At 43.0% G+C, this 13596-nt stretch overlaps 1 protein-coding gene across 10 annotated transcripts in view; it reads right to left on the bottom strand.

The window, feature by feature from the left end:
* THSD7B (thrombospondin type 1 domain containing 7B) overlaps nt 1-13596 on the bottom strand; it is a 1235876-nt gene that overhangs the window by 1188462 nt on the left and 33818 nt on the right. The window contains exon 1 of one of the 10 annotated variants that reach the window (XM_053214975.1): nt 1846-2260. The exons of the other annotated variants lie outside the window; for them this stretch is intronic. The gene's annotated coding sequence lies outside the window, so the exon portion shown is untranslated. Of the gene's footprint in view, nt 1-1845; nt 2261-13596 lie in introns of those variants that run through there. 10 annotated transcript variants of the gene reach the window in all.

Genomic DNA, 13596 nt, shown 5'->3' with positions numbered 1-13596 from the left:
GAAAACCAAAATGACTGAAGTAACAGGTAGAATCAGAGGGAAAAGGGAGAGCACATGGGAAGGCAGGGTCAGATTATAAAAGATCTCATTAGCCAGAATGAGGAGGTTGGATTTTATATTAGTGACTCCTGGGAAATCACTGGAGTTTTAAGCATGGCAAAGACTCCAGCTTTTGCTTTCCTCCTGATAGCTTTCCTCATCGATATATATTAAATATGATTGCAACAAGAAAGCACGTCTGGTGGGGACCTTAAAGGTCCAAGTTTCTGAGTTTCTTCATTCTTGGACATATTTCACTAATACTCTATGCATGGTTGGAATCTCCAAGGCTACAGCATCACATCCATGAACATCTTCACACTGAGGCCAGCTCTCCGAGGCAACCATTACTTAACTGATGACCTATGTCCACCTTAACCGCAGACTATAATTTGCTTTTACCTCACTGCAGTATCATTACACCTCACAGCCCTGGGAACAGCACTTGATCATTTTTAGAATTCTGACTTCCCACCACAGGGGGACAAGACTATTTACCCCCACTTAGGGAGATCTGCAGAGACCAGTAATTGCTGCGGGTGGGTTAATGAGTGTGAATTAGAACTGCAGCCCGATTAAGGGAAGAATAGGCAGCCGAGGAAACAGATGTGTCAGTACTTTTACCACGGAATAGCACTTACAGCTACATAAACTGGAGAAGATCAAAAGAGCTCTTTTGCTCTTGTACGTGAAACTTTTGCCCTCCTCAGAGGCTGTGCCATTATTGTAAGCCTGTGTCCCCAAAGAGGGCAGACCCATCAGGAACTGCTCATCCCTGAAGTTTTCATGGCATAACAATCTTTGCCTTTTATCTCGACCAATTCACCTCATCACAGAAAAGTTTAATCCTCTGCACCTCCCAACAGCGCTCTGATTGCCCTGTAGGGACTTCCCTCTGCCCCCTACTGAATGCAATCGTTGTGGGACAAGAAATCCAGGAGGGAGCATCTGGGTGGCTCTGCAGGTTAAGCGTCAGACTCTTGGTTTCAGCTCAGGTCATGATCTCGTGGTTTGGTGTGTGGCTTCGAGCCCTGCATTGGGCTCTGCACTCCCGGTGTGGAGCCTGACTGGGGGTCTCTCTCTCCCTTTCTCTGCCCCTCCCTTGCTCATGCATGCTTGCTTGCTTGCTCTTTCTTTCTCTAAAAATAAATAACAAGAAAGAAAGAAAGAAAGAAAGAAAGAGAGAGAGAGAGGGAGGGAGGGAGGGAGGGAGGGAGGGAGGGAGGGAGGGAGGGAAGGAAGGAAGGAAGGAAGGAAGGAAGGAAGGAAGGAAGGAAGGAAGGAAGGAAGGAAGGAAGGAAGAAGGAAGAAATCCAGGTGTCCACCCTCCATAGTGGGAGCTGGAGGGGGTCCCTGAAAGTTCCTTCCACTCTGTTCTTCCTCTCACCAACTTGGTGCAGGGTGGTTATGTGACCTTAGCCTGGGACAGTCACGACACCTTGGCTCAGCCAATCAAATACTTGCCTCCCTGAGATGTTGAATCTTGGCTGATTGACACAAGGTCTGGCAAGAAATTGGGTTCACCAATGAGATCAATGAGCTGAGCCTGCTACCAGTATCTTCCAGAGCAATCTGGTACCCATATGCTCCAGCCTAGTTCTTCAGCCCTCACTTCACTCTTTGGAGCCCTTTTATGCTAAAATTAGCCAATGTTTCTGTTACTTGCAACTAAAAAACCCAAGTAGATACAGTGAACATTCAGAGATTAAAATTAGGTATAAACAAGCACCTAGTATCTCCAAGGAGGTACATGCATCTGCTCTCCAAAAACACAATGGCAAAAAAAGGGAGGGGGCAGGGACTTACTTCTCTCTCACAATGAAGAGGTCCCCGGGTAGGGACTCCAGGGCTGGTATGGTGACTCCAAGATGTTCACAGTGATGTAGGCTCCATCTAGGTTTCTGCTCTACTACCTTTAACTCATGTTTCCATTTATGGGGTGCCCTTCTGATCCCAGATTGGCACTGTGACTTGAGTCATCCCAGCCACTTTCCTAGCAGGACAGAGGGACAGGGAAAAGGTAAAGGTCTCCTGACAGCAAGCTAAGTGTGCTGGAACTTACTTCTATCCACAAGTCATTGATTGCCCCAACTTTAAGGAAAGCTAACAAATGAAAGTTTTTCTAATGGGCAAATGGCCTATTCAAATATACAGGAGCCCTCTCCTACAAAAGGAGAAAATGGATACTGAGTAGGCAACTAGCGATCTCTTTTACACGTTTTCTTTTTTTTTTTTAATGTTTATTTATTTTTTGAGGCAGAGACAGAGCATAAGTGGGGAGGGGAAAAGAGCCAGGGAGACACAGAATCTGAAGCAGGCCCCAGGCTCTTAGCTGTCAGCACAGAGCCCAACACGGGGCTCACACTCATGAGCCATGAGATCATGACTTGAGCCAAAGTCAGACACTTAACCAACTGAGCCACGCAGGTGCCCCCACAGACTGCTTTCCTGAAAATTGCTGAAGCTTCAGAAGGATATTCTAAGGATTCTCACGCTTCTTTTCTCAACCTTTCTTGGCCAAGCCATTCTGAAAACATACCCCAGTCTAAATTCTGATTATAAGGGAAACAACAGGAAACTATCCATTTCCATAGAGCTGACTCGGAATCATGGTAACAGCACATCTTTACTGAATGACTTTGAACCAGACCCTTGATTCTTCAGAAACTTAGTTGCCTAAAACATAAAATCTGCCTTAATCAATGAGGACCGGCTGAGATAACAACCCACGATCCCATCTACTGCAAAGATGATATGGAATCAATGTCTCCAATAGATCAAGTGTCCAGTTGTGCTGAAAAGAGCACAAAAATATTTTTTAAAAGATACAGTGGTCCTAAAGTGAAGAGGACTTTTATAGTTCTCAGCCTTTGCCCCCAAAAAGAGTTTGAATTGTGCTTCAAGCTTAGGCAGGAATCTGTCTGCCTGGATTTCCTTAGGAACTAGAGAGGAAAAACTGCTAGGTTCCAAAGACAGAGGTGAACTCACCTGAGGCAGCTAGGGAGGAAGGGAAACATTGCAACTTTAGGGCAAAAACATGTGTGTTTGTTCCTGCTGGAAGACAACTGTCCATGCATCCCTTGGGTTTCTGCGCATGTTGCAAAGGGTGGCATTGACTGCTTTTTTTTCCCCCAAACTATCTTTTCCAGGGTATCTATATAGGGAACAGCATTAGAAGACGGAGACAGTATCTCTCTCCAGAGCAAAGAATAAATTTGCTTGCCCATAGATGAAGATAACATCTCCCTCCAGAGCTGAGGGCAAGAAGGCTTGTTTCCCACTATAAAAGATTCAGGGGGTGCCTGGGCGCTCAGTTGGTTAAGTGTTCAACTCTTGGTTTCAGCTCAGGTCATGATCTTGTGGTTTCATGAGTTTAAGACCCACATCAGGCTCTGTGCTAGCAGCATGGACCCTGCTTGGGATTCTCTGCCTCCCTCTCTCTGCCCTCCCCACTCACGATGTCTCTCTTTCAAAATAAATAAACTTACAAAAAAAAAGAAAGAAAAAGATTCAGGCTCCCTAAACTCAGGGTATGTCTCCTGTAACACAACTCCCTGCATTTGTGGGTGTCACCCAGCCCCCTCCATATCACCCTGTGGGAATGGGGTTCAGGGAACTGGCACAAACACTGACTCTCATGCTACTGCTACCGTGTGAAGTAACAAAGCTCTTTGTCCCTGAACCAGGAGTCCATCAGCACCCATAAAACTGCAGCAGTCTAACTACTTGGCTTGCAAGTCGCGAGTGGGGTAAAATCTCAGACCGAGTCTTTATATGTTTCCTCTTCATCACCACCTTCCTCCTCCCCTGCTTCTCCAGTCTACCTCCTGAATGTGAACACTGGGTCCTTAGCTCCCATTCATCCCCCAGGAAATAGAAGTATTTTTAACATTTTCAACTAAATCACAGAAATCTCAAAATAGTGCTCTGTATATGCTGCCAAGAGCTTTCTGGTTGTAGAATGCATCCCTCCTGGCACATAGTCCCTACTACGGCCAAACCCTCAGCATGACGTAGTTAAATCACGCTGGCCCACGGTGATGGATGTTTCTCACAGGACTCAACCACATGAGGCAGAAAAAAAAGGGATTGTGTGTCCAACCCAATGCTGCCCAGAAGCGACCCAAGAGCCATGGAGAGGATGTGTCTTTATCTCCAACTTCCACGTTCTGACATTATCAGGCTGAGCTGCTGATGGCTGATTTTTTTCTTCTAATTGGAAAGTTAAGGGAATGGGCCTGTAAATAACAGACAAAGCTGACGGTGGATGAAACGGTCCATGCTGTTTGACTTTTCAATATTAAAGACCTTCACTCACCCCAGATACACACAAAGAATGATCAGATAGGAAACCATCTACTCCTGGTCAAGCCCAGTGATCTGCTGTCATCTGCCGAGGTCACAGCAAAAATGAAACACTGAACAGTAATAAAAAAGACAGCAATCGACTCTGCCAATTCCATTCATTTCCGACCCATCTGCACCCAGGTACATCGGAAATTCAGCCCTCAGAAAGCAATAGTGAGCATGCTTCAGCTGTCAGACCCCAGCATGACCTTTCTTTCCCTTCTGCCAGAAGTCTGGAGCAAAGGCCAACTTTCTCAAATTCCATTCTCCTCAGAGAAATAATAAAAGATTCTGTATTTCTATGAGCACATCCCGATTGGCCTGCTTTTCCTAAGAGAAGGGCTTTGCTCTAGAGTCACCAAATGTTAAAGAGCCGAGTGGGACCTTGGAAATCCCCCTGTTCGAACTTTCATTTTCACACAAAGAACTGAGGCTCTGGGCAGTTAGTGATCAGGTGATCACTAACCCCTTATCAGACATGGTTTGCAAATATTTTTTCCCATTCCATAAGATTGTCTTTTCCCATTCCATAAGATAGTTTCTTTTGCTGTGTAGAAGCTTTTGGTTTGATGTAGTCCAACCTGTTTGGTATTTTTTTTAATTTTTACTTATTTTTGAGAGTCAGAGCAGGGGAGGCATGGAGAGGGGTGGTGGGGAGTGGATCTGAAGTGGCATCTGCACTGACAGCAGCAAGCCTGATGCAGAACTCAAACCCACCAACCCTGAGATGGTGATCTGAGCCGAAGTTGGACCCTCAATCAACTGAGCCACCCAGGTGCCCCCCCACCTGTATTTTTATTTTGTTGCTTATGCTCTAGGTGTCATGTCTAAAAAAATCATTCCCAGGAACCATGTCAAGGAGGATTTTTTTCCTGTTTTCTTCTATGAGTTTCATGGTTTCGGGTCTTACGTGTAAGTCTGTAATGGAACCATGAACACTTCATCGAGAGTCGGCCAAGGCTGTGTGGTTTTCACAAAATGCATATTGAGGAACCTCTTCAGTTTCTTCCTTCTGAGAGCAAGACTTTCTGTTATATTTGGGGAACTTCTGGTGTGTGATAATCTATTCTGAACCTCCCTGAGCCAGCTCCTTAATTACTCTCTTGGCTTTTTAGGCTAGGTAAACCCCAAGGAGCTCTCTCAGCTGTGCAGGGACACACGGAAGAAAAAGGAGGAACTCTTGAGATGTGCCCCTTCTCTACCCTCCCCCAGCTATTTTCCACTTTGGGTCAAGAAGAGGTCAAAAACAGGTGCCATTTGAACCATTTGTTCAGCTTAAACAGTATGTTCATTATTTGGTTAAAAATTTTTTTTGTCCTTCGGAGCACCTGAGTGGCTCAGTCAGTTGAGTGTCCGACTCTTGATTTCAGCTCAGGGTCATGATCTCTCAGTTTGTGGGATCGAGCCCCATGTCAGGCTCTGTGCTGACAATGCAGAGCCTGCTTGGGATTCTTCTCTCTCTGACCCTCACTCTCTCCCCCCTCCCTCACATGCACACACGTGTTCCCTCTCTCTTGAAAATAAATACTTTAAAAAGAATTTGCTCTCATATATAAAAACCAGAGTTCACCCTCCCATCCCAAAATTTCAATTTCCAGTTTTGCTTGAAAAAACGAAATTAAAACCAACATGTCACATGGCAATGCCAAGGAATAGCTGTCCTCTTTAGACGGTGACATGAGCTCTCTGGTATATCATAATCTCCACTCCGTCCCTGATACCTCCTGCCTATTCCCCCTAGAAAACTGGACATATGACCTCTAGAGGAAGATTTATTGTGGTAGCTTGTTCATTGTGCCAAAAAACATTAATTAATTGCCTGTAAACATCTAACTAAACCCAGAAAAACCCCTAACAGCATGGAGTTTATATTCTGGTGTGGGATGACAGGCAACAAACAAATAATTAGAGAGTATGCCAGAAAGTGATTGTTCTTTGAAGAAAATACAACAAAGAAGAAGATACCAAGTGTGGGGAGGTTACAATTTAAAAATAGGATAGGCAGGGAAAGGCTCACCAAGACATTTAAGTTAAAACTTAAAGGAGGTGCAGGAAGATGCCATGCAAATATGGCTTGGGAATAGCATTACATGCAAAAGGAACAACAAGTGCAAAGGCCCTGAGATATTATAGTAAGAGCCATGGCTGGGGACACAGACATTTCTGTAAGTTCCAAGGACATTCATTGTGTCCCGTCCATTCTTCTTTCCCATCCCCCACTTCATCCTCAACCCCGGCTCCAGCAAAGTTAGTTTGCCAGTGCCACAGACATCACAGGGGTAAGGGCACCCCAGCTTGGAGGCAACTAGAAACCTCTCCAAGGTATCCACAACCATGGACACTTTGAAGGAGATCAAAATCCGGGTTACCCACTCCCATCTCCACTCTTTGGAACACTGAACTCCCTGTGACCACTTCTATAGTAGAGGCTTCCTGCCGGTCTGTTGGTCCCCTCTGCCACCTCCCTGCTTACAGTCACCCATGGCTTTCTATGAACATCCCCCCTCTCACCCAGCCTGACTCTTCCCACGGTACTTGCCCAGTTGTCCCTAAGCTGGGCCCTAAACAAAGGCAACGTGCAATATGTTTGTGCAAGGCTCCTGGCAGGGCTGCTTGTCGTGGCTGGTATTAAGCATGTTCTGTGAAGGACCAACAGTGGCATCAAAGACAAGGTATTTGGGCCATATTAGGAAGTTCTGAATTTGACTGTTCAGAGCTCCTACTTAACAATGTCCTCTCTATCCTCAACTTGCATCAAAGGAAGCAATGCTTTTGAGACCAGGAACAAAGCAAAGAATCCCACACAGGCCTTATGTCACCAAGCAGTAAATTCCTCGCAAGGCTTCCAGTCCCACTCATCTCTTTTTTTTTTTTTCTTAAACGTTCATTTATTTTTGAGAGAAAGAGAAAGAGAGTGTGTGAGCAGGGGAGGGGCAGAGAGAGAGAGGGAGACCCAGAATCCAAAGCAGGCTCCAGGCTCCGAGCCATCAGCAAAGAGCCCAATGCGGGGCCTGAACTCATGAACAGGGAGGTCGTGACCTGAGCCAAAGTTAGACGCTCAGCCAACTGAGCCACCAAGGTGCCCCATCTCTTTCCTTTTTAGAATTAGAACCAGGGGCACCCGGGTGGCTCAGTCTGTTGAGCAACAGACTTCATCTCAGGTCGTGGTCATGGCTCAGGTCCTGATCTTGGTGTTCATGGGTTCAAGTCCCCTGTTAGCGTCAGGCTTGCTGCTGTCAGCGCAAGGCCCATTTCAGATCCTCTATCCCTCTCTCTCTCTCTCTGCCCCACCCCTACTTGCACTCTCTCTCTTTCAAAAATAAATAAGCATTAGAAGAAGAAGAAGAAGAAGAAGGAGGAGGAGGAGGAGGAGGCGGAGGAAGAGGAGGAGAAGAAGAAGAATTAGAACCAGAAGTGAGGGCACTATCACAGAGATGTCTACTCAAATTGGAAAATGAAGTCAGATGTTTTCTGACAGGAAGCAAATAGATTTGGCTGATGGGCTTAACCATGGGGGGCACTTTCCACAAACTAAATTGATGGTTTCATATAAATACATACAAAGCTTTCGCATTTGATATAAAATACTACATTGGCAAAGTTGCACTGCACTGACCAATGTTTTATTTTCTCATTTACAAATATACCAGGTTAAAGATTATACCTTTCATTGAAAAAATAAGTATAATTAATAATAATTTGATGAGGATTAACATATACTTTTCACTATACTTCTAAGAAATCAAGACAGTGAATAAGTCTGACAACTGGATAACAAATCTTTTGCAATTCAGGCTGTCTCCAATTCTCTGCTTTTAATAAAACTGAAAGGAAACCTAACTGCATTGTCAAATGATATATCATTACTACAAGCATCGAATAAATGTTGTGATATATCATTATGTGGTTGTTGTTATACAAACACAAAAAGTTCAAACTAGTATAATAAATCTGCTTCTATAACTATTTAGTTTACATATGAATTTTTTAATTTGCATCTATAAAAAAGAGGAATAGAATTGATGCTGCCCCAGTTCCTTTCTGCCAATAAGTGATAGTCAACTATGAAGACATGAACTATTTGTTAAAGACCTAATCATGTCATTTACCAGATATATTTCCAAAAATTTTTTTTCACATTTTATGACTAGTATCAGAATTGTGGTATTATTATATTATGGCCAATAGCATACTAATAGTATACTTGTGTACTACTAATAATTACAATGATTACTCAATCAGGAAGAATTTGTTAATACTTAGAGTTTTATGATCACAGGCTATAAAGGAAGAATTCAGTTTTAGTCAGTGAAATTTTGGTTTTAGAAGAACATACTGGAATGCTCAATAAAAAACTTTCAAGCATAAAAAAGTACACATTAGGATCAGATTTTGTGGAGTAAGCAGAATACAAATTCAAAGAAAGAAAGTAAAGATATAAAATGTCCAAATGCTACAGAAGAGGTTATGTATTCAAAAACAGATAATTATGGCTATCAAAGTCCTATAGTAGATTCCATTGAATAAATTTAAAAGTATAATATGAGTGATTTTTTTTATTTTTTTAATTTATTTTATTTTATTTTATTGAGAGAGAGAGAACGTGTGTGTGCAAGTGGGCAGAGGGAGAGGGAGACACAGAATCCAAAGCAGGCTCCAGGCTCTGAGCTGTTTCAAACCCATGAGCCATGAGATCATGACCTGAGCCAAAGTCAGATGCTTAACTGACTGAGCCACCCAGGCACCTCAATGTAAGTGATTTTTAAATGTCAATATTTAGAATATACCAGAAGTGACATAATTTTCATTATAATAATTCTCTTAGGTGTGATAGTGGTACTTATTGTCTTATGATAGAACGTCCATATTCTGAGATGTATCAGCTGTCATGAAATTTCTCCATATTCATATATCAACCGCGCTATTATTAATTCAATACTTTTATTTTAATTGGTTCATTTTCTTTAACTTAAATTAGCTCATTTTGAAAGAAAACATTATGTCATTAGCACAAACAGATAATCAGCATTACTTGTTATAAAAAGAAGATAAATATCAACAGACACAATGAAAATAGAGGACATTTTAACTTTATGGCTAGATTCTGTCACTTACACGATGACTCTAAGCCTGAAACCTACTCTCTTGTATTTAAAAAAGGGGGCAGGATTGTACTGCAAAAATCAGTTTAGGGAGTGGTAGAGGATTAATGTAACAAAATCCAAACAAACTTCATTTTTTTCTCTCAGATGAGGCTGAAAACAAAGACAATTAAAATGGAGTGATGAGAAGGAAATCTTGCCATTTGCGACAACATGAATGGACCTAGAGAGGATTATGCTAAGTGAAATAAGTCAGAGAAAGACAAATACCATATGATTTCCCTTACATGTGGAATCTAAAAACCTAAGCAAATGAACAAACAAGACAGCAAACAAAAAACAGAAACAGACTCAGGGATACAAAGAACAAACTGATGGTTGCCAGAGGGTAAGGAACTGGGCGGGTGGGAGGGCAAAATAGGTGAAGGCGACTAAGAGGTACGAACTTCCAGTTATAAAATAAATAACTCACAGGGATGAAAAGTACAGCATAGGGAATATAGTCAATACTATGGTAATAACATTGTATGGTGACAGATGGTAACCACACTTATTTTGATAAGCATATTCTGTAACGTATATAAATGTCAAATCACTATGTTGTACACGTGAAACTAACATAATATTGTATGTCAACTATACTTCAATTAAAAATAAAAAGTTTAAAACATTTTAATGGAGTGCTTTACACGCTAAATCGATGGGGTACAGACTGCTAGAAGAACACACCGGGGGCTGGAGTTCTCAAAAAGGCAGAGGGGACATCCAAACAAAGGTCTACAGATGAAAGAACACAAAGGTTGAAGGTTCAGTATGACTCAGGCTGACTGAACCTCCTGGTTTTCATGACCGAGTTCTAGTCTTCCCAGAGTAATGACTAACAGCACCCTCTTTCATCCCAAGTATATTGCCTACACAGTCAACTGGAGATCTCCCCAACTAAGACCGAAATGTTGGAATATGGTGAGAAGAGACTAAAAATGAGGTTGAAGAGGTGGGAAGAGCCCAGCTGAATCCTGAGGGCAATGAGGAGCCACGAAAGCGCTGGAGCAGGGGAGTGCCTTGAGACTGCATGTGAAAAAGGCTAAGTGTGGCCAGTGGACTGAAGAGTCGAAGACCCAATGGAAGTGAGGAGAGAAGCATCAGTGGGAAAGAGGAGAAATAACCTGATGCTAATGTTTCTGGGAGGTAGATTCACAAGGGTTTGGTAACTGGTTGTGGGCATCAGGCCAGGGTAACTGAACAAAAGTCGTCAAGGATGATAACCACGTTTTGGCTTGGCAACTGTTTGAATGGTGGTGCCACTCATTCAAACTGGAGGTGAATGAGAAGGAGCAAGTTTATGGGAGACCTAAGTGTCGCTTGGGTCTCACCGAGTGTGAAGTGCCTTGTGGACATTCAAGTGGACATATATAGCAGCACCTACCTGTACAGGTGACAGACTGGTGTGTGTCAGCACTAAATAAGAACTCCTCAGTGTGCGCACACACACACACACACACACACACACACACACACCACATATGTAAGCACCACCTCTAGAAAGGACCACTGTGACAGTGACAGATGGTGCATTCAGAACCCCTGAAGTGACATCCGCAGTGTAAAAAAGCCTTTCTCCTGACAAGTAAGTATGCTGCTAGCCCTCCCTGGGTATGGGGACCAGTGATGCCAAGGGTGGTAGACACCCAGCCCACCGATGGAACTGTTCAGGAAATATTCCTGAGTCTTGGGCAGAGCTACGCAAAGATCCAGCAGGTAATGTAGAGTAGAATAATGTAAGCCAGCAAAAAAGAGTGAGAAGGAGCATCCAGAGAAAAGAGGAAAGCCAAGAGAGCATGGTGTTTCTCGATTAAAAAAAGAGCGAATACTTCAAGGAGGAGGAAGAGGTCAAATGGTCCCTTGTAAGAATGACCAACAGTACCAAGATGTCACGGTAACAACCAAGAGGTGTCCGTTGGACCTGACAACAAGGAGGTCACTATGGCCCTTAGTTGGACACCCTCTAGGCAGTTGATGGGCAAAAAGCCAGATTACCGTGGATTGAAGAGTAATTAGAGGTAAGAAAGAGAACTCTCGATCAAGACATCTGCCTGTGGCCAAGACAAGAGAAATAATGTGGCTCCCAAACAGCAATGTGAATTTTTGAGTACGAGGAATCTGACCTAGTCTAAAGGAAAAATCACAGGAATCCGTGGTCTGCCACCCAGACAGTATCAGCCCATAGAAATCCTCACTGGGCTCCCCAGGCTGGGGTGCCACTGCAGAGCCACACCACATGCCTCAGGCCCAGCCAGACAAATCATATTCATGCCTGGACAGGGGTCTTATCCATTGGTCCCCAGGAACCCTCCTTAGATAACACAGAACTGTATCTCCTGCACCTTCATAATCTCAACAGTAACATCAACTATTTCTATGCACCTAGACTTTAAGAAGCACATAGTTTACATTTGGAGAACATTATATGTTCTTTAAAAACAATCCTATGTCATAAAAACAATTATCCACATCTTCTAATTGAGGAAAGTAAAGATCAGAGAGGTTAAGGTACTTGCTCCAGGTCACACAGCTACAGGACGGCAGAGCCAGGATGCAAGCCCACATTTGTCTGACCCTGCTGGAACCCCTCTGCTCCCCACAAGTCTTGCTACGCCTTTATTCAAAATTGCCCAAGGCCTCCTGATGCTAAAATAGGGCAAACTGTGCAACTCATTAAATCTCTGAGGGAGAGAGAATTGTATAGGGGCTTGATCCTGGCCTGGAGTCAGAAGAAGCAAGTTCAAACTCTGACTTTGGGTGACTTATTCACATAATTTCCCTTGACCTGTTTGTTCACGCATAAAAGTGGGGCAGGCGTTGACCACCATTGATGGTGTTGACCATCAATAACAAAAGATATTTGAATACATACTGCCAATATATATGCTTTTATTTATCCTCTCATTTATAAGGCAGAAATGTGTGTCTTAATGAAGAAATATTGTACATATTAAAGACATAAAAATAAAATATTTAAAAGGATGAGATAAAGACGAAATAAGGAATATTAAATGTCCTATTGATCATGATGGCTTGATACTATCATTAGCTAATACCTCAAGGCAAATGTGAATTGGGGAAAAGATTGATTTATCATCATAAAAGTAGGTGGTAATCTACAGACCAAATATCTTGATAATTTCAAGACACTTTTCACTGACTTCTTACCAGGTTAAGTGGAAGAGTTTTCATTTTTCCCTCCTGATGGTGGTTGATGGAATCAGGGAGCACTGCTGTGTCCCTGTGGCCGCCTGGACTGTATCAGAGGTATTACCTTCAAATGGCAGTGTCTTTGCAGAGTGTCCATTTGGTGAGGGATAGTTTCGTTTAAAGAAGGAAATAGAATTCATAAATCTACCTACATAGGCACATGTATTTGTTTCCTGTGGCTGTCATGACAAAGTACCACAAACTAGGTGGCTTAAAACAACAGAAATTTATTCTTTCACAGTTCCAGAGGCTGGAAATCTGAAATCAAGGTGTCAGCAGTCGCACACTCCCTCTGAAACCTAAAGGGGAGAATCTTTCCTTAGCTCTCCTAGCTGCTGGGGTTTGTCAGCAATCCTGACATTCCTTGGCTTGTTGATGCTTCATTCCAATACATGCCCCTGCCATCATGTGGCTGGCCATCTTCTCTCCATGTGTCTCTGTGTCTCTTCTCTTCTTATAGAGACACCAGCCATAGTGGATTTAGAGCCCCTCCTGGTTCAGTACGACCTCATCTGACTTAACTAATTGCATCTACAAGGACCCTATTTCAAAATAAATCACATTCTGAGGCACTGGGGGTGAGGACCTCAACAATTCTTGTGGGACCCAATCTAACCCATAGCAACACACATAAATATGCTAAAAAGAAATAAAACAGGGAAAGCAGCTTTGTCCGTGCTACAGACCTCCATCTTCCTCTCAGACAGGGGACATACTATACAAGGACCGTGACCTTCTGATGCATGGAGCAAGTAAGGATGCCATGACAAGCCATATGTTAATTTAATTTTTTTTTTTTTTTTAATTTCTGAAATGGGCAGGTACGTCTGGGTGGCTCAATCAGCTGAACATCTGA

Source organism: Acinonyx jubatus, chromosome C1, assembly GCF_027475565.1.
Source record: "Acinonyx jubatus isolate Ajub_Pintada_27869175 chromosome C1, VMU_Ajub_asm_v1.0, whole genome shotgun sequence".
In the NCBI taxonomy this organism is placed as follows: domain Eukaryota; kingdom Metazoa; phylum Chordata; class Mammalia; order Carnivora; family Felidae; genus Acinonyx; species Acinonyx jubatus.
Note: the sequence above shows the minus strand (reverse complement) of the source record. Positions and strands in the feature narration are given on the sequence as shown.